Here is an 18381-nt window from a genome sequence, read left to right as displayed (position 1 = left end):
AATGTTGTAGGGATGACATATTCAAGGAGCAACTGCAATCCACCTGCTTGGACAGGGCGCGATTAGGTGAGTGGAGGGAAATGGTGTTGCAGGAGATGCAAGCGGAGCATGGGGACAGAAAAGTGAGCAGGGACCATGAAGTAAAGACCCAGAAGAACATCTTTATGGTCATGGCGGAGCTGATGATACGCATGGTGGTCTGACAAGATAGACAGATGCACAGGCAGTGCCTCCAGGCCAGAACCCTCATTCCCTCCTCACCAAGTGCCATAGCCTCCTCTTCCAGGGGCCTAGAATGCAGAGAGGGATGAGTCAAGGGCAGCCTCACACCCAACCCCCAGGGATGTGTCCCAAAACAAAAAGCTCATTCTCACACGTGTGTGATTGCTGAACAGGGAAATTGTAATAAGCTGCTTTCCCTTCTTCCTACCCCCGTCAATCTCTCGCCCTGAACTCCTTTTCTATCCCACTTCTTTGTGTTCCCTAAATAAAAACACGTGATTTCTCATCAACGGCATCTTTCTTGTTTGTATTGCAAGGGGGGAAGGGTTTACAGGCAAGTACACTAACTGCAAGGGGCACCTCCCTAAGAGGAACATGCCTGAATGTCATATCACTGTCTAGCCTTTCACAAAACTGTTTTTCAAAGCCTCTTTGATTTGCAGTGCCCCTCCGTGTGCTCTCCTTCTTGCCCTGGTGTCTGGCTGCTCATAATTAGTGGCTAGGTACTGTGCTTCAGCCACCTACCCTGACATAAAACTTTTCCTCTTACTTTCACAAATATTATGGAGCACACAGCAGGATGCCAAAACAATGAGAATGTGGCTTTGGCTGAGTTCTAACCTAGTAAATAAACTGCAAAACCTTCCCTTTAAATGTCCAAAACAACATTCTATCACCTTTCTGCACTTGCCCAGCCTATAGCTGAACTGCTCCTTACAGCTGTGCAGGCTGCCCGTGTATGGTTTCATGAGCCATGGGAGCAAAGGGTAGGCTGGATCTCCAAGATTCACTATTTGCATTTCAACACCTCTGATGTTAATTTTCCAGACTGGGAAGAAAGTTCCAGTTTGCAGATTTCTGAAAAGACAAGAGTTCCTAAAGATATACCTGTCAGGCACCTTTCCTGACTATCCATGTTGATGATGTTAGTCAGTGAAACAGCCCTTGTGTGTCACCAGCGCCTACAGCACCAGCAAGAGATATTCCTTGTATTGTATGTATTCCAACTGTAGATTTCCCCATTCCAAATTGATTCCCAACTGACCGGTATCTGTCTGGTGTTGCAAGCTTCCACAAGGCTATTCCCATTCAGTTTTCAACTTCCACTTTCATGGAACTTTGCAAATTGCTTTCCCCAATCCTGACATGCAGCAATACCAGAATGAAACCCACTCTGACAGCTGAGAAGTGAGTGTAATGGAACCCTAGTTGCAACTTTATAAAAAGAGCAACTCTGAGTGCCTCCATATACAGAGTAACTTTAATTACCTGCAACTCAAAATAGCTTGTCCATTTTTCTTCTTGCTTTTCACCACTGGGTCTATTTTCTACAATACATCAATCTTTACAATCAATATGACTATTAAAGAAACCATGCCAACTTGAAATGCCAAGATTAGAATCTAAATCCAATTGCTCTGAAAGCCTCAGGTTTCTACCACTGGAACTAAGGGAACAACCTCCATTAGAAGCACCAGATGTACAAGATTTTTGCAACTTGCAATCTGATGTTGCACCAACTAAAGGCATAAATTGAAAGTCAACTGAAACCAATGGAAAGACTCTCATTGACTTTACCAGGCACAGGATCAAGCACTGACATCTTTAATGTTTAAACTGTCTTCTTCAAATATACCCTATGTACGCATTTTCTTCACCAAACAGCTGGAAGCTTGAAGGGACAGTAGTAACAAGCCATTTTTGAGTAGTGGCACACAAAGTGAGTTCAGAAACAAGTCAACATTTCATTTCAACATTTCAAATCCCAGCAATATTGAGATGACCTGTTAGTAACTCAGAATCAGTTCAACCTGTCTAGTCCAACTATACAGGAACTTTAGTCTTCATAGTAATCTTAATAATCAGGGCCAGTTTTAGAAAGTGTGGGGCCCAGTTCGCAGGGGTGGGGCCGTACATGCGCCACGTTCCCCGGGGCAGCACTGCGCATGTGACGTGTGCCCAGGGTTGGGGCTGTGCATGCGCCGCGCACCCGGGAGCAGGACCCTCTTAGGCATGGGGCCCCCCTCTTAGGCTCAGGGCCCAATTGGGGCAATCGGGAGAATAATCATCATGCCAACCTTAGAGAAGGCTAAATATACACCTTGTCTTGCTTATTGTGTTATTTTGGCTCCCGCTAGAGTGATGTCAAGTGGAAACCTCCCTAGACTGGTTGCTTTTTCCTACTTTTCCACCTCCTTGGCAAGAAGAGACAATCAGAACTGCTGCAGGCAAACAGAGCTCTCGCTCTCTCTTTCCTCACCACCGAGGAACCAGAAAAGTTTTAGGGAAGGGAAGCAGGAGAGGGAGTAGTCAACACCAATCTCACAGGAAAGGAGGAAGAGCAGGATATCCTTCCCCGCCTGTGAAAAAATGGGGCAATCTGTCTGCTCCTCCCTACCCTTCTTTCTAATGTTGCACCAGCAGGCCTGCAAAGAGGTGTAGATGTGGAGTTAGGGCTTGGGAAACAAAAAGGGATTCGTAACCATTGTTTGGCTGAGTGGGCAGAGTTGATATGAGTCTGCGGCAGATGTGAGGACTGGAAGTCACAGGACTGATTGATCCAAGGCTGCAGGTGTGGAGCTGCTAATAGCTTGTTATTCCACAAACCATAGCAGAGATATGGGGTGTCACAATCTCAAAGAGTTTCTTGGCAGTACAGGAGGTTGGCAGGAGACACTTTCATCAGGTAATGTTCAAATGCTTGCCTAGGTTCTCCATATTCCTGTTTCAGTTCATTCCTCAGCTTTCATATGGTCATATTGTTAACAGTTTTTTGCCACCTGTCTCTTGTTCAATTTACAATATACCAGTTTTAATTTCATTTACACACACACACACACCCATCTCACTCATAATTTTTGAACTTTCAGGGTTGGCATTACTGGTAGTGGAACTTGGTTGTAATTGTAACTAAAAAGAGACCATCACTTCTAAATATTTAAGAGTCATACTTCATCTACCACATGGTTAAAATCATCACTAGAGGGTGGTATTTTACCACATAAGATTTTTTTTTCCATTTTAAACAATGTAGTTCAGTTTGTCACTTTCTTCCACAGATTTTTTGGGGTTGTGCAAATTTGTTCATCTTCGTCATAAAAAAAAAGTCCCCAAATTAAGCTCCTGAAATCTATATCTAAGCACTTGCATATTAGTAACCTGACTTTCAAAAGCACTGAAGACCCAAACTTTTACCTCAGTAGGAGCTGCTAGATGCTCAGCATTTTTGAAACCCAAGCTACTCGTGAAGATATAGACTTAGGAGTCCAAGTCTTTTGGAAAATCTTGATCATTTTTAGTCTTTAAAAAAATGAAGTCCTACATGTGACTGGGTGCGGTCACAGAAGATCTCTTGGGGCTGCTTCCTGGAGTGCTGATAAAGCCACTGACACTTGCGTCCTTGCTATCTGGGGCTTCTCATTACCCTGTCCAGCTGGGCCAGATCTCCTGGTCTCCCCTAGCCAAGGTATAGAGCTGAGATCACCGCACCCCACCCCACTGTGTGACAGATTTCTGTTACCAATCTGCCTGAGGAGTCAGGTGATCGGACCGAAGCCACAGGATCATTAAGGGAGGAGATGATGGAACACACTAAGTGTCCAAGTTTTAAAGCTTCATTGATAAAATAATAAAATAACAGTAGAGAGTGATGGGTGCTTCCCATGTCTCTCAGAGGAAGGAAGAAAGTATTAGTGCCCCGACCCCTAACCAACTTTCATACTCACACACTCACTACCCGAGGCTGGCCAGGCCTGGGTGTAACGACAGAAGAAGAGGGGGAAGGATGGACGGGAGTTCGGTCCTGTGCGCACAGGTTGTTCAGGATCCATTGTGATCTCTCCGAATTGCTCCAGCTCTCTGGAGGGTTTTAAGTCCTGGGCTTCTTTGGGGGTGTTCCATTCTGCAACCTCTGGTCCTGGTGCTCTTTGTGACAGTCCGGCTAGGCTCTGGTGTTCTTTGCTTCCCTTCATGCTGGCCTTCACTTGTCTTCCTTGTTATGGGTTGACACTGCAGGTCGGTTCAGTTGAATGTCTTTCTTATGACTGGTTGGTGGATTCCAGGCCCCCCTCTTTCTTGGCCAGCAGCCGAGAATCAGATGTGCACCATGGCCTTGAGTTGACTGGAGCCAATGTCCTTTCTTCGGGCCCAGCAGAAGTGTGGAGTTAACCCGTTCTCTGCTGTCTTCATTCCCCCGCTCTTGGCCTCTTGCGACCTGCAAAGGAATCCTTCATTCATTCCACACTCACACCTTTGACTCTTCCCAAAATGCCCTGCGATGCTTGCAACAGCGTTAGCAATATACAATGCTAACCTGCCTCCCCAGGGGGACCCCTTGAGGGAGGGGGCCATTGGGGTGTGACAACTGCACACACTGACTCACTTCAGCTCTGAGGAGAATTCAGTTTCAGGCACAGCGTCCAGGAAACCAACCCCCCAAATGGGATCAGAACCCCAAATAAATCATTCAGGCAAGCCCCTTTTAACAATGAAAGGAAGAGGTACACACTGATTGCTCCTCAAAGTAACAATTATTTACACGGGACTTAATAGTAAATAAGAGTGATTTTATTAAGTACAAACAGTAGGATGTAAGTGGTTACAATGGAAAATGGACAGGGCAAAATAAATTACAAATTTAAAAGAAAAAGAAAAGACATAGCTAGTTCTAACATACTAAAATGTATTGCAAACTTACCCTAAAACTATTCTTATTTTGGAGAAAAACCTCCAAGCAAGGGAAGATTTTTTTCTCCTGGAGTCTCTGGCTATTCCCTTGGGTGTGTCCAGCCAGCCAAAGACAAAGACAGCTCACTTCCTATTGTTTTATAGATCCCCCTTTGGGTGGGATCTCGTTGTTCTCCCTCCCACCATCCATGGAAAATTACCTGGTCAGACTCTCCCAGTTGGGGTGGTCAAATCTCTTCCTAAGACCAATAAATGCTTAGACTTAGAGGACAATGGAGTCTGTCCTCAAGTAGTTACAGTAACCGTCCCTCTCCCCCCCCCCTCCCCTACCCCCCAATCATTAAGGTGTACCAGCACTGGAAACAGCCTTGATGGCTTTCATTTGCAAATTTAAAACCATAGATCATTCCATACCACATATTTCTAACTTTACATACAAGAATGATACATACACCAGAACAAGATACACAGATTCAGGAGATGATGACATTCAAATGGATAGGTTACATGAGGTATTTTGCCTGAAGCATCTTCGAGTTATGCATATTTGTACACATAAGACAATTTCATACAGCATGGGGTGGGAACCATCCCAAGGCATACTTTGGAAACATGGGGACCAGAGCCAAATATCTAACAGAACTAGATGTTATGACCCATAACAGAGAGTACATAGTTGAAGGGCAGCATTACACATACATTTTCTTCCCTATTCAGATTCCCAGCATTAAAATTTCTGTTTGGCTTTTTTCATTCCTTGTTTCTGGATCCAATCTGTGTGGGAGTTTGCTGCCGCTTTGATTTTTCTTTTTCTTCAGCTTTTTAACAAATGCATGGATCCCTTTTCCTTATGCTGCTTTTGTCTGGACTTCTAATGCCCCCAAAGAAGGATCCATCTATTCATATATTTCATGTGGAAATTTCACATTTTTAAGAATAGATGTTTGGGAAAGAACCTATCAGTTAATTTTCTAGTTTACTTTTTAACAGACAAGATGAAATTACATGTTGTAACTAAGTCTAGTCAAATGAGAAGAGATCCCATTCTCATGTTGGGAATTTAAAAAACAAAAGTTGTCTCTAAGCCCAAACACTTAATACTAAATAAGCACATTGGAAAGAATCATTCACGTGAAAAGAATGAAAATCCACTTTAATGGAAAAAACTGGGTAAAGCTTTGCCACCAACATAAAGAATTCACCTTTTTTCACATAACGATCTGAGGGTACGTCTAGACTACAGGCTTTTGTCGACAGAAGCTTTGTCGACAGATATTGTCGACAAAGCCTCTGTCATCAAAGAGTGTCTAGACTGCATTACATGGATTGAAAAATCGATCCACTTTGTTGACAAAGAGCTTCCAGACTGGTGGATGCTCTGTTGACAAAAGAGGGCACCCGGAACCACTTCTGGCAGGGCATGGGGGCAGCATTTACTTCCTGATGCTGCTGCCTGCCCTTTGCAGAGATGCATGCTTAAAGGGAGTCCCCTGAACAGCTGTTGCTCTGCTCCTACAGCTGCCTTGCTTACCTCCTAGAGAGACAGCAAAGGTTTTGCAGTGCTTGCTGTGAGTGCCCTGCTTCCTGGGACACCACAGCAGTTTGGGGGTTTTTTTTTTTGAGATTTTTCTGATTTTGATTCCTTTTTTTTTGCCATGGAGCCAGAGCTGCCCCTGGGCAGGTGATGGCCCCACACCATCATTCTGCAAGTTCTGCTGCAACTGTATGACACAGTCATGATGCTCCTTCCCCATCTGTACCTGGACCAGAGATATAAAGCTTCTCCTGGGATGCAGGACCAATGCCCTTGCCTCCAAACTTCTTCCTGGAGAGGCGTTTTTGGAGGCTTGACACCAGCTCCAACTAGAGGGAATTGGTGAGATGATGGGAAAGGGACCCCTTTGGATAGACACTATGTCCTTATTTGACTGTATTACCAGTTAGCTCTGTTTTAGCAACCAGTATTTAGTTTGTCCCTACACATCCCTCAATACCTCAGCAATTAATACTGTATCTGGAGGTGATGTGCATGTATATCAATACATACTTTGGTAGAAGAAGACAAAAGATGCTCCTGAGGGAATTCTGCACCAAAAAATTAAAAATGCTGTGCTAAAAATTAAAAATTCTGCACAGAGTGTTTTAATATTCTGCAAGTTTTGTGTATCAGTAAATAACGGTGGAGGCTCTAGTATGGTAGTGGGGTGCACGGGCCACTGGCTGCACAAAGGTAAGAATTTGGAAAGAAGGGAGAAAGCCTGGGTGGGAGGGAGGTTTTAATGGGCATCATGTTGATTTATCCCTGTATTTATAATACGTATCTAATGTGGCACCTGTAAGACAAAATCTGACAGGCACTTACCCTGCTTTGCAGGAATGGGGACCATCTCCTCTTTTATGTACCCTGCACAGATCCCGGTCAGGATTACAATCCCTGGGGCAGGAGGGGTTGCTAGAACATTTTTTAAGTGGGGACATTGAGAGTCATTTAGACAAACTGTAAGCGCTGTGTATGAAGCAAAGGAATGTGGCAGCCCTACTCCCCCAGCACCAACGATCCCTATGCTCTGGGTACTACAATTACTACAAAAGGGTAGGAAGGAGGTGGAGTTAGACCCTCAACCTCTTTCAACATTGGCCCGCAGAGTAAGGCAAAATGTGCTGCCCCTTATGATAGAGAATAGCATGGTACATTTCTCTTGAACTGAGGAGCTCCTCCTGAGTCAGCATAACTTGGTCCATGCCACCCTACTACAACAGAGCTGGGTCTTAAAATGTACCATTTAGCCTTTTGTGGATGAATGCAATCACATCAATAAGATACTTACTTTAAAAACCCAGTGTTATCTTGCAAAATACCTTCAGTCAACACCATATGCTATGTCTACATTGTAGTGCTATTTTGGGATACCAGAGGTATCCCAAAATAGCTATCCTGCATCTTAACAGCGAGCCCATTATTTCAAAATATAATGGGCTTGCTATTACAATATCCCTGTAAACCTCATTCCACAAGGAGTAAGAGATGTTTTGGAATAGCAGGTTATTTCAAAATTTGGCGCTGTGTAGACAGCACCAAATTATGAAACAAGCTATTTTGAAACTGACTTAAAATAAGATATGCAATTTGCATAGTTCAAATTGTGTAGCTTATTTCGAGCTATGGGTGCAATGTAGACACACCCTATAGTCACTGACAGAATGCTTACACTAGGCCAGAGTGTCGGGTGGGTGTAGAAAAAATCCCCTAAACAGCCTCCAACCACATTCAGGCACCAGAATGGAGAATACAATTTGAAAAACTGAACCGATGTTCAAAATATCCAGCCAAATCACTCTCAGAGCAAACAGGAGGTAAGAAAGGAGAAAGCCTGGAATGCAGGATGACTGGTGAAGGTGACAAGGTAATAAAAACTGTATTATTTCTACAGTCCTCATCAAGTGCTCAAGGACAAAACAAAACCAGGGACTGTTAATACCAGGTTCTTGTGCCTAAATTCCAAGAAATGTCCCACTAACTTTGGGTACCCATCTTGAATTAGCTACTGGATCATTTTCTTACATGCATCAGAAAAACTGTGTGTGCACTACATGTAACAGAAACAAAGGAGGAAGGACTGAAGTCAACCAGTGCCCACACCCTAGCAATGATGCAAAACCACTGATATATTTTGACATGCAATGGTAACAAATGGTGTGTTTTCACAATTTTAAAGTTTTATTTATTTGAAAGCTAAACGTACTGTCATTAAAGTATTATCTAACCTTCCACAATGTCCTGCAAGTGTGAACATTTAAATGATAACAGTGCTTAAAAATAAGCACTGATAGCCCACTGAAATTATTTTTAAAAATCAAATTTTGCAAACACTACATACTAAGTTTGGCTGCAGAATTTCATCCTATTTCTGAAGACACTTTCAAAAGAGGAAAGGCCACCGAAAGATAAAAATATCACAGAACTTCCGCAGCAAAAAAATGTCAGTAAAAACCAATGTATGCTCATATTCTATAGAAGTAAACTTAGAACTGAATGAAATATTTTGAATTGTTAGTTCCTCAATCAATAAACCCAAGCTAGTGTAACCCTAGGTAGTCTCCAGTGAGAATTTTTGGGATAACATTAATTGGTGGAGAATGTGGGCAGACTACCACAAGGGGGCACTAGTAATAGAGCATGGGTGGGCAATGATTTTTATGGGGGAGGGTCTCTCCAAGAATGTGTAGGTCTGTGTTGAAGGTTAGATGTAGAATGAAGCTTGGCTAAAGGATTGGAGTATGGAGTCTAGGAGGGTGTTTGGGAAAGGAGGTTGTTGTGACCTGGGGCCCTGGATTGAGGTGCAGGGGGTTGGATTGTGAGCTAGGGCTGGAAGAGATTATGGTCTGAGGCAGAGGGAAGGGATGCCATGGATTAGAGAGAGTTTGGGAATCACAATACTCCTGCTCCTCCTTCCTGGAACAGCAGAGGGAAGGGGTGCCATGGAGTGGGAGCATGTGTGAACCCTGATATGCCTGCTCCCTCTTCCAGATGTGGGGTATGATATTTGGGAAAGGAAAAAGCCCCCTCCCCCTTCTGACAAAGTTCACCCCCCTCCTCTTTCTCTGGGCACCAAAGGTGAGGATTCATGGGCCCCAGAGGCAGTTTCATCAGGGGAGTGAAAGTGTTCCAAAGTGACTGAGCCTGCTGAAGGCAGCATAAGCATGTGGGAGGAACCACCTCAGTTCCTTCTTCTCCCTACCATAACCCAGTGCTTATGTTTTTTCTCTCTTTTGCAGTGCTTGTGATGTCTAAGTTCTTGTGCTTTATAATGTTGAAGAGCAGCAGTTTTTTAATGCTTAAGGTTTTTGCAGGTTTTTATCTTACAGATCAGCAGGAGAATTGGTACCAGCTGAAGAGTAACACAAACACCATGGTTCCAGTGATGCAATAAAGTTCCGTGTTCTGTGTTGCATGTTCTGTGTCTGTCTTATGGTCGGTGTCCTGTGCTAGCATTGTTGTGTTCGGGGAAAGACGGGATACTACACTAGGATACACCACTTTCACTCTACTTCCCCCATCTCCAACCAAACTATCAGTCTCACATCCACCTCTGTGAAAAAGCCTTTGGTCCCCAATACATCAGGTTTATTTTTATTTTTTTTATTTTCTCTGATTATCATTTTGTTTTTGTTGTTGATATACTGGTACATTTTCTTTATCGTTAATTCCTCTCATTCTCCTCTGATTACTATTTTGGTATTGACAAGTATTTTGTTTATTGTAAACAGGGTATCTGTATGGAGAATCCAGAAATTGTCCTGGCAATTAAAATATTGGTGCGGATGGCCAGAGGCACCTTTGTGTGGTCACCATAATTTGGGTGACCAAGGGGTGGATAATGTTGCATAAAGCCTCTGACTGAGCTATTACACATGGATTTTCTGGAAATTCACTAAACTGTAAGGCCCTGCCAACACATGACTTAGACTGACAAAAACTTTCTGCTGACTGCATTGCTGGGGAGGTTAGGAGGGCAATTGTCTTCTAAGTGATTTCATTACTGTTGATTTGTAAACAATTCTTTGAAGCTTTGTAATTGTTTCAACTGCAGTGCTTTTTAACCTCTGCAACTCTTTATGATCTAAAACCCTGCAACGCTGTAATCTTTGTAAAACTTTGTAACTCTCAACAACTTTGCTTTATAAGTTTAGAAATTTACTGTAAGCTTGATGATTGAGCTTTGCAACCTTTGTAACTCTCAGCCATTTTGCTTATAACTTGCTCTCAACTGCATTCTCCCCTGAGATGTGTGAGTGAAGACTTACTGGCTATGTTTACACTGTCCCCATTTTATGCAAAAAATATGCAAATGAGGCAAAGGGTGGAATATTGCCACGCCTCATTTGCAAAATTAACGAGGCTCCGTTTTTGTGCAAGAGGCTTTTGTGCAAAAAGGAGCCATCTACAAATATGCAAATAAGGCAAAGTGTGGAGTATCACTGCACCTCATTTGCATAAATAATGAGGCTCCGTTTTTGTGCAAGAGGCCGTCTATACACAGCTCCTTTTTGTGCAAAAACCCCCTCTTGCACAAGAGCCGTTCTTCCTGAAAAAAATGTGGAAGAATGGCTCTTGCACAAGAGGGGGGTTTTGTGCAAAAAGGAGCCGTGTATAGACGGCCTCTTGCACAAAAATGGAGCCTCATTATTTATGCAAATGAGGTGCAGCGATACTCCACACTTTGCCTTATTTCCATATTTTTTGCGCAAAACGGGGGCAGTGTAGACATAGCCAGTGCGCTTAAGATTAGAAACTGCAAGGCTGAGCACATGGAGCCAGGTGATGAGTCATCAGATCACTTAAGGAGACTGCTGCTCTGCTGGATCAAGGGAAGCCTGGGCATGCTCCCTGGTGATGAGTGTGGATGAGTCACAGGGGTTGCACAAAGGCAATAAAAGGAGAGAGCATGTGGCAGAAACCCTTTTTCTTTCTGAGAAGAAGCAGCCAATTTCTTTCCTGACCAGCTCCCCAGCCATGATCAGCTTCTTTACTGTCCATAAATTCATTTTTAGCAGTTGACAATCCCACTACTGGAGAAAGAAAAAAAGCAGTCCTGTAGCACCTTAAAGACTAACAAGATAGTTTATTAGGTGATGAGCTTTTGTGGGGCAGACCCACTTCTTCAGATCATATTCTGAAAGTGAATTGGCATATATAGCAGAGGGATACATAATATAGCAGAGGGATACAATGAAAAAAGTAAATAAATTACAAACTAATGAATCGGCTACATAGAACAGAAGGTGGGGGCGAGGGGGCAAGGAAGGAGGAAATTGCTTATTGTAAGAGTCAGATAAGTGGCTGATCTGGAGTTACTACAAATATCAAAAGTTGGGGAGGCTGTCTTTGTAATGTGTAAGGTAATTACCTATATTAAGGCCCATTCGCAACCTGTCTAATTTTAGCATCAATAAACGTCCTGAGGTCTCCCTCTGTAATCTGGTGTTAAAGTCTCTTTGTAGTAAGAGGCATGTTGTCAGGTCTTTAAGGGAATGGCCAGCTTGATTAAAATGCTGGTTAACAGGTTTGTGTGTGTGTGTAGGTTTCTGATGTCTGATCTGTGAGCACTGGTTCTCTGGCAAAACATTCAGGTGTTATGGTGATGATACTCTTGCCATTTTGGATCATCTAAAAAAGGCACCGAAGGAGAGCAAAGCTGGCTCCTTTAAGTCTATGTTCCTAATTTCAACCTTTATTTTGTGACTATCATAACTGAGCTGAAACACCCTTCAGCCTACTTCTTTAGGACACTCAGGGTCTAGTTCTGCAGCTGAAATGGGTTGATGTTTATAAATATATGCATGCAGAATGCCTTTAAAAAGCAAGGAAGAGATGTGTTGTTATCAGTGGACCACAGAGCTTGCATAATGCAGGTTATTGTAATAAAGAGGAAGTTAGCGTGTCACTAAGGAAAATTAAACAGGAAGCGGAGATAACAGAATGAACAAAGAAGTATAAATTTGGCAAAGACATTTTTCTGTCTACCAAGTGCAATTTCTCTGCAAAACCAAATGAGCTTCTTTGTTCTTTCCTTCAGTGGACATGACATATACAGACCTCAAAAGCACAAAGGTTTGTGTTCTGTGAGAACCAGGGGTTAGCTAGAACTTCACAGAGCCCCGGCAAGAGCACAGAAATGTCTCTCAAAGAAAAATATTATAGCTACATTACCCCCCCCCCTCCCCCCGGCATCTTTCCATGCCTATGTCTTAGCATTGTCCTCACAAACACATCAGGACATGACTCTCAGGGCATGTCCACACAGCAGGGCTAAAGCCGAAATAAGCTACACAACTTGAGCTACGTCAATTGCATAGCTTAAGTCTAAAGAGCTTATTTTGGCTTTTGGCGCTGTCTACACAGCAGGAAGACTAAGAAAGAGCACCCTTCCTCCAACTTCCCTTACTCCTCATAAAATGAGGGTTACAAGAGTCAGAATAAGACGTCCTCCACCTTGACATTATTTCAACATTATGTCAAAATAACTGCTTGCTGTGCAGACAGTTATTTCAGAATAACGTTAGTTATTCTGAAATAATGCTGCTATGTAGACCAGGGGTGGGCAATAATTTTTTGTGGGGGGGGTGTCACGTTACTGAATTTGAGGGAAGCAGCCAGATCACTGCTGCACCCATAGGTGGGGATACTGGCCCCAAAAATGGTATAAAAGAGGGCCATGTGGGGTGTTGAATAGAAGCTTACTGTCTTCTAATCCTATGTACGCTAGCCATGTGATTGTATAATGTCTGTGTGTGTGGTTAGGAATCTGTAATCTGTGTGGATACTGAATATTTCTCTGCATGTGGTTGAGCACTGGGCAGAGCCCAGCCTATGGACATGCTAATTAGCAAGGCCCTGTGGGACAAAGGCACTCGATGGGCCAAGGACACGCCTAAAGCATGAGGGCTGACACCTGAGAGCTGCCAGCAGGGATAGGCCGCTGCGCCAGGTGACCTGCTGCAGCCAAGAAGAGACCAGGGAGGATATATAAAGAGTCCATGTGGTCGACTCCATCTTGGTCTTCAGCTCAGCACTTCATCCCAGAGGCAACAGTGCAGGGACTGAAGGGCCAGAAAGAACTGTGGACCCATCCTGATCTAGGATGCGCAACAAGGACTTTTAAACCAGCAGCTGTAACATCTCTGCTAGAGCCTGCATCGAGAACTGGGAGATTCGATGTATGTAACATACTATCCTTTAACAACCTTACTCTCATGCTTTTCTTTATTGTAGTAATAAACCTTTAGATCGTAGATTCTGAAGGATTGGCTCAGCGTGATTTGTGGGTAAGATCCAGAGAGTAAATTGGCTGGGATCTGTGGCTGGTTTCTTGGAACCGGACGGAACTTGTTCAGGGTAGGCGAGGTTGGGTTCTAAGACCCCTCACCTGTATATGAGGCCCGGGGCCATCTGGGGCACGGATATTGCTGGGGTGTTGGAGGTGTTTTGCTCGTGAGGCTTCAGGCAGGCAGCTGAAGCGCTCTGTGGGACTAGTTTGTGGCCTGTTTGGGAAGGTCACCAGACTGGGGGCTGTAAGGAGCCCCGGATTCGAGCAATTCGCCCTGAGCGGACGCCCTCAGCTGTGCCCAGACCCAGCGTGGTCCATCACAGGGGGCCACTCCAAGATTTTGGTAAGTGGTCAAGGGCCGCATATTTTTGTGGCGGGGGTGCAGGGTCTCGGGTGGAGGTTGGGTGCAGAAGGTCACACGGGGTAAGGGAGATGGCGTGAGGTCTCAGAGGGTGTTTGGATGGAGGAGGGGGCTGTGATCTGGGTCAAGGGGTTAGGGTGCAGGATCTGGGAGGGGGTGTGGGTGCAGGAGAGAGTTAGGGAGGGGTATAGGAAGGGTACAGAGTCTGGGAGGGAGTTGTCGCTTGGGGCAGGGGGTGCAGAGGGTTTGGATGGTAACCTGGGGGAGGGGAGTTGTGGTGCAGGAGGGGCTGGGGTGCCAGAGGCAGGTGCTGGCCGGGAGGAGTCTACCTAATTGCCTCCTGGCCAGCAGCCCCAGTCGCTCAGGCCAATGTCTCAGCTCCGATTGGCTGACTGTTTCCAGCTGAGAGATTGGCTGAGGTCAGTTTTTATTGGTTGGTTGTTTCTGGCCAATAGGAGCTAAGGATTGGGCTGGGCGAGGGGAGATCGCATGAAGCTTCCTTCTCCCTGCAGAGCAGAGAACATCAGACTCAGTGTTAAATGCAGCAGCTGCATGTGGCTTGGTGGGCCAGATCCAGCCCCTAGGCTGTATTTTGCCCAGCCCTGATCTAAATCAATAAGAAGGTGTAAAATTCTGATGAGTGCCTTAAAAAATGACTAATCATCATTTAGGCATCAATGAGACCCTTCACTCTTGCACTGTTGCCAGCTCTTTCAATTTTTATCTTGACTTGTGATAATTTGGTGACTTTTTTTCTTAAAGCCTCAGCAGCTTAGGCCAGGCAAGCTATGGGAGAATTTCAGCTTGTCTTTCAGAATAAGTTAGTGTCTAGTCTTCGCTGTTGCAAAGATTGAAAATGTTAATCCTTGAGGCTCAAATCCCAGAAGGTGCATGAAAAGATCTCCAAATTATTATAGTCTGTCTCCTCATTTTTACAGCCAGTTGCATGATTTTTGGAAGCCTAACTTGTGGTTGGAGAATGTGGTTTTTATTGCAGAGCAACAAATTGTTTGGAAATGTAAAAGTGAGAATGTCAGATTATTAGGCTGAGCCAGGGATAATTTGAGTAGCAAATGAGGAAGAGTGACAGACAGATAGTAAGAGTGAAACATACCAGATTTCCTGCTCTACAGAGCAGCGATGGAACACCTAGATAGCTGCCAGCATGTGATAGGGAGCATTCTCTCACTAAACAGGTGATTTCTCCATCCTTCAGTCCCTACATATTGGCCAAGCAGTCAAGGTGCACATCTCTTACATGTTAGGAACATCGCCATCTAGCCCATCCCCCCGTGTCTGACCGAGGCCTGCACTACCTGCTTCAGGGGAAGGGGCAAGATCTTCTCAGTGGGGTAACCTACCCTCTACCTAGCTCTTATCCTGGTCTCTGACAGAGATTGGTGAAGCCCTGCAGTATAAAGCTCAGATCTCATTTATAGCGATAATTCTGGAGATCTTCATATGAACGTCCAATCCCTTTGGAATCTCTTCTTAGAAGGGAGTGTAAACAGTTCCCTCAAACAGCCCCCAAGTGACACGGGAATGTCACTCCCCTGTGCCTTATGGCTCCCCTTTGTTTCTCCCCACCCCAAGGCTTTTTTTCTATCTTAGAATCATAGAACCATAGAGCCGGAAGAGACCTCAGAAGGTCATCAAGTCCAGCCCCCTGCTCTAGGCAGGACCAATCCCAACTAAATCAACCCGGCCAGGGCTTTGTCAAGCTGAGACTTAAACACCGCTAGGGATGAAGACTCCACTACTTCCCTAGGTAACCCATTCCAGTGCTTCACCACCCTCCTAGTGAAATAGTATTTCCTAATATCCAACCCGGACCTCTCCCACCCCAACTTGAGGCCATTGCTCCTTGTTCTGCCATCCGTCACTACTGAGAGCAGCCTCTCTCCATCCTCTTTAGAACCTCCCTTCAGGAAGTTGAAGGCTGTTACCAAATCTCCCCTCACTCTTCGCTTATGCAGACAAAACAGACCCAACTCCCTCAGCCTCTCCTCATAGGTCATATGCTCCAGCCCGCTAATCATTTTGGTTGCCCTCCGCTGGACCCTCTCCAATGTGTCCACATCCTTTTTGTAGTGTGTGTGTGGGGGAGGGGGGGGGTCCAGAACTGGATACAATACTCCAGATGTGGCCTCATCAGAGCCGAATAAAGGAGAATAATCACATCTCTGGATCTGCTGGCAATGCTCCTCTTAATGTAACCTAATATGCCATTAGCCTTCTTGGCTACAAGGGCACACTGTTGACTCATATCCATCTTCTCATCCACTGTAACCCCCAGGTCCTTTTCTGAGGAACTACTACTTAGCTGGTTGGTCCCCAGCCTGTAACAATGATTGGGATTCTTCCGTCCCAAGTGCAGGACTCTGCACTTGTCCTTGTTGAACCTCATCAGATTTCTTGTGGCCCAACTTGTCTAAGTCACTCTGGACCCTATCTCTGCCTTCAAGCGTATCTACCTCTCCCCCTAGCTTAGTGTCATCTGCAAACTTGCTGAGGATGCAATCCATCCCCTCATTCAGGTCATTAATAAAGATATTGAACAAAACCGGTCCTAGAACCGAACCTTGGGGCACTCCACTAGAAACCAACCGCCATCCTGACATTGAGCCGTTGATCACTACCCGCTGGGCCGGTCTTCTAGCCATCCTTCTATCCATCTTACCGTCCATTTATCCAATTCACATTAACTTGCTGGCAAGAATATTGTGGGAGACCATATCAAAAGCCTTGCTAAAGTCAAGGTATATCACATCCACTGACTTTCCCACATCCACAGAGCCAGTTACCTCATCATAGAAGCTAATCAGATTGGTGCTGAGGATTGGGCTGAGGGCAGGGAGATCGCATGAAGCCTCCCCCTCCCTGCAGAGCAGAGAGCAGCAGGGTCTGTGTTAAATGCAACAGCTGTGTGTGTCTAAGGGTCCCAGCAGGGTGGTCCATGGGTCAGATCTGGCCCCTAGGCCATATTTTGCCCAGCTCTGATGTAGACATAGCCTTAGTGTCACAGCCTGGTTTTTCAATTACAGGTAGTCCCCGAGTTACGCGGATCCGACTTATGTCGGATCCGCAGTTACGAACGGGGATTTTCTCGCCCCGGAGGACTCGAGCAGCGGGACGCCTGGTCCCGCCACCCGCCTCCTCCGGGGCGAGAAAAGCTGTTCCCTGTCTCCCTGGTCTGCTGCGGGAGCCAGCAGACCAGGGAGACGGGGAGCAAAGTGGCAGAGGACCCAGGGCTGGACCCGCGACTGCTTCCAGATCAGCTGGAAGCCCCGTGGGTCGGGCCGGGTCCTGCGCGGCTTTGCTCAGCGTCTCCCTGGTCAGCTGATCTTGAAGCGTCGCGGTCCGGCCCAGGTCCTCCGCTGCTTTGCTCCGCGTCTCCCTGGTCTGCTGGGGGGGGGGGAGGACGCAGCTAGCGCCCCCCCCCAGCAGACCAGGGAGATGTGGAGCAAAGCCCAGGGCCTGTGGTAGAGCAGGTGGGGCGCTGCTGGTTGGTCCCGCAGCACCGCTCCTTGGCGCTACTGGACCAACCCGGCAGCACCCCAGCTGCTCAGCCCCAGGAGTCCTGATTCAGCCGCTGCTGATCAGTTTCAGCAGTGGTTGAATCAGGACGCCTGGGGCAGAGCAGCTGGGGTGCTGCTGGGTTGGTCCAGTAGCGCCGAGGAGCGGCCGCGCTACTGGACCAACCCAGCAGCACCCGAGCTGCTCTACCCCAGGCGTCCCCAAGTTAGCCGCTGCTGAAACTGACCAGCGCTGACTACAGGAAGCCCGAGGCAGAGTTGCTCTGCCCCAGGCTTCCTGGAATTAGCTGCTGATCAGTTTCAGCAGCAGCTGACTTGGGGACGCCTGGGGTTCTTAAGTTGAATCTGTATGTAAGTCAGAACTGGTGTCCAGATTCAGCGGCTGAATCTGGATGCCAGTTCCGACTTACATACAGATTCAACTTAAGAACAAACCTACAGTCCCTATCTTGTACGTAACCCGGGGACTGCCTGTACACATGAGACTTATTCCATAGCATGCCTATGTCACAGCAATATTACTATAAGCCTTTCACTAATATTTGAGAGGTCTGCTACAAGTCACTCGTTATGACAGTCACCGTAGCTTTTTATTTACTACAAACAAATAAAAGCCATACCATAAAGAGAAGTTGATTCTGTGCTTTAGGCCCACACAACCAGCAAGAACTTACTTTCCCATGTGTTATATCTTCGAAAGATTACATGAAGAGCAGGTTTTCCTCTAGGCTCCTTCCACTGCCTTCCC

This window comes from Pelodiscus sinensis, chromosome 1 (genome assembly GCF_049634645.1).
Source record: "Pelodiscus sinensis isolate JC-2024 chromosome 1, ASM4963464v1, whole genome shotgun sequence".
NCBI classification, from domain to species: domain Eukaryota; kingdom Metazoa; phylum Chordata; order Testudines; family Trionychidae; genus Pelodiscus; species Pelodiscus sinensis.
The sequence above is the reverse complement of the archived record's forward strand: the minus strand, read 5'-3'. Positions refer to the sequence as shown.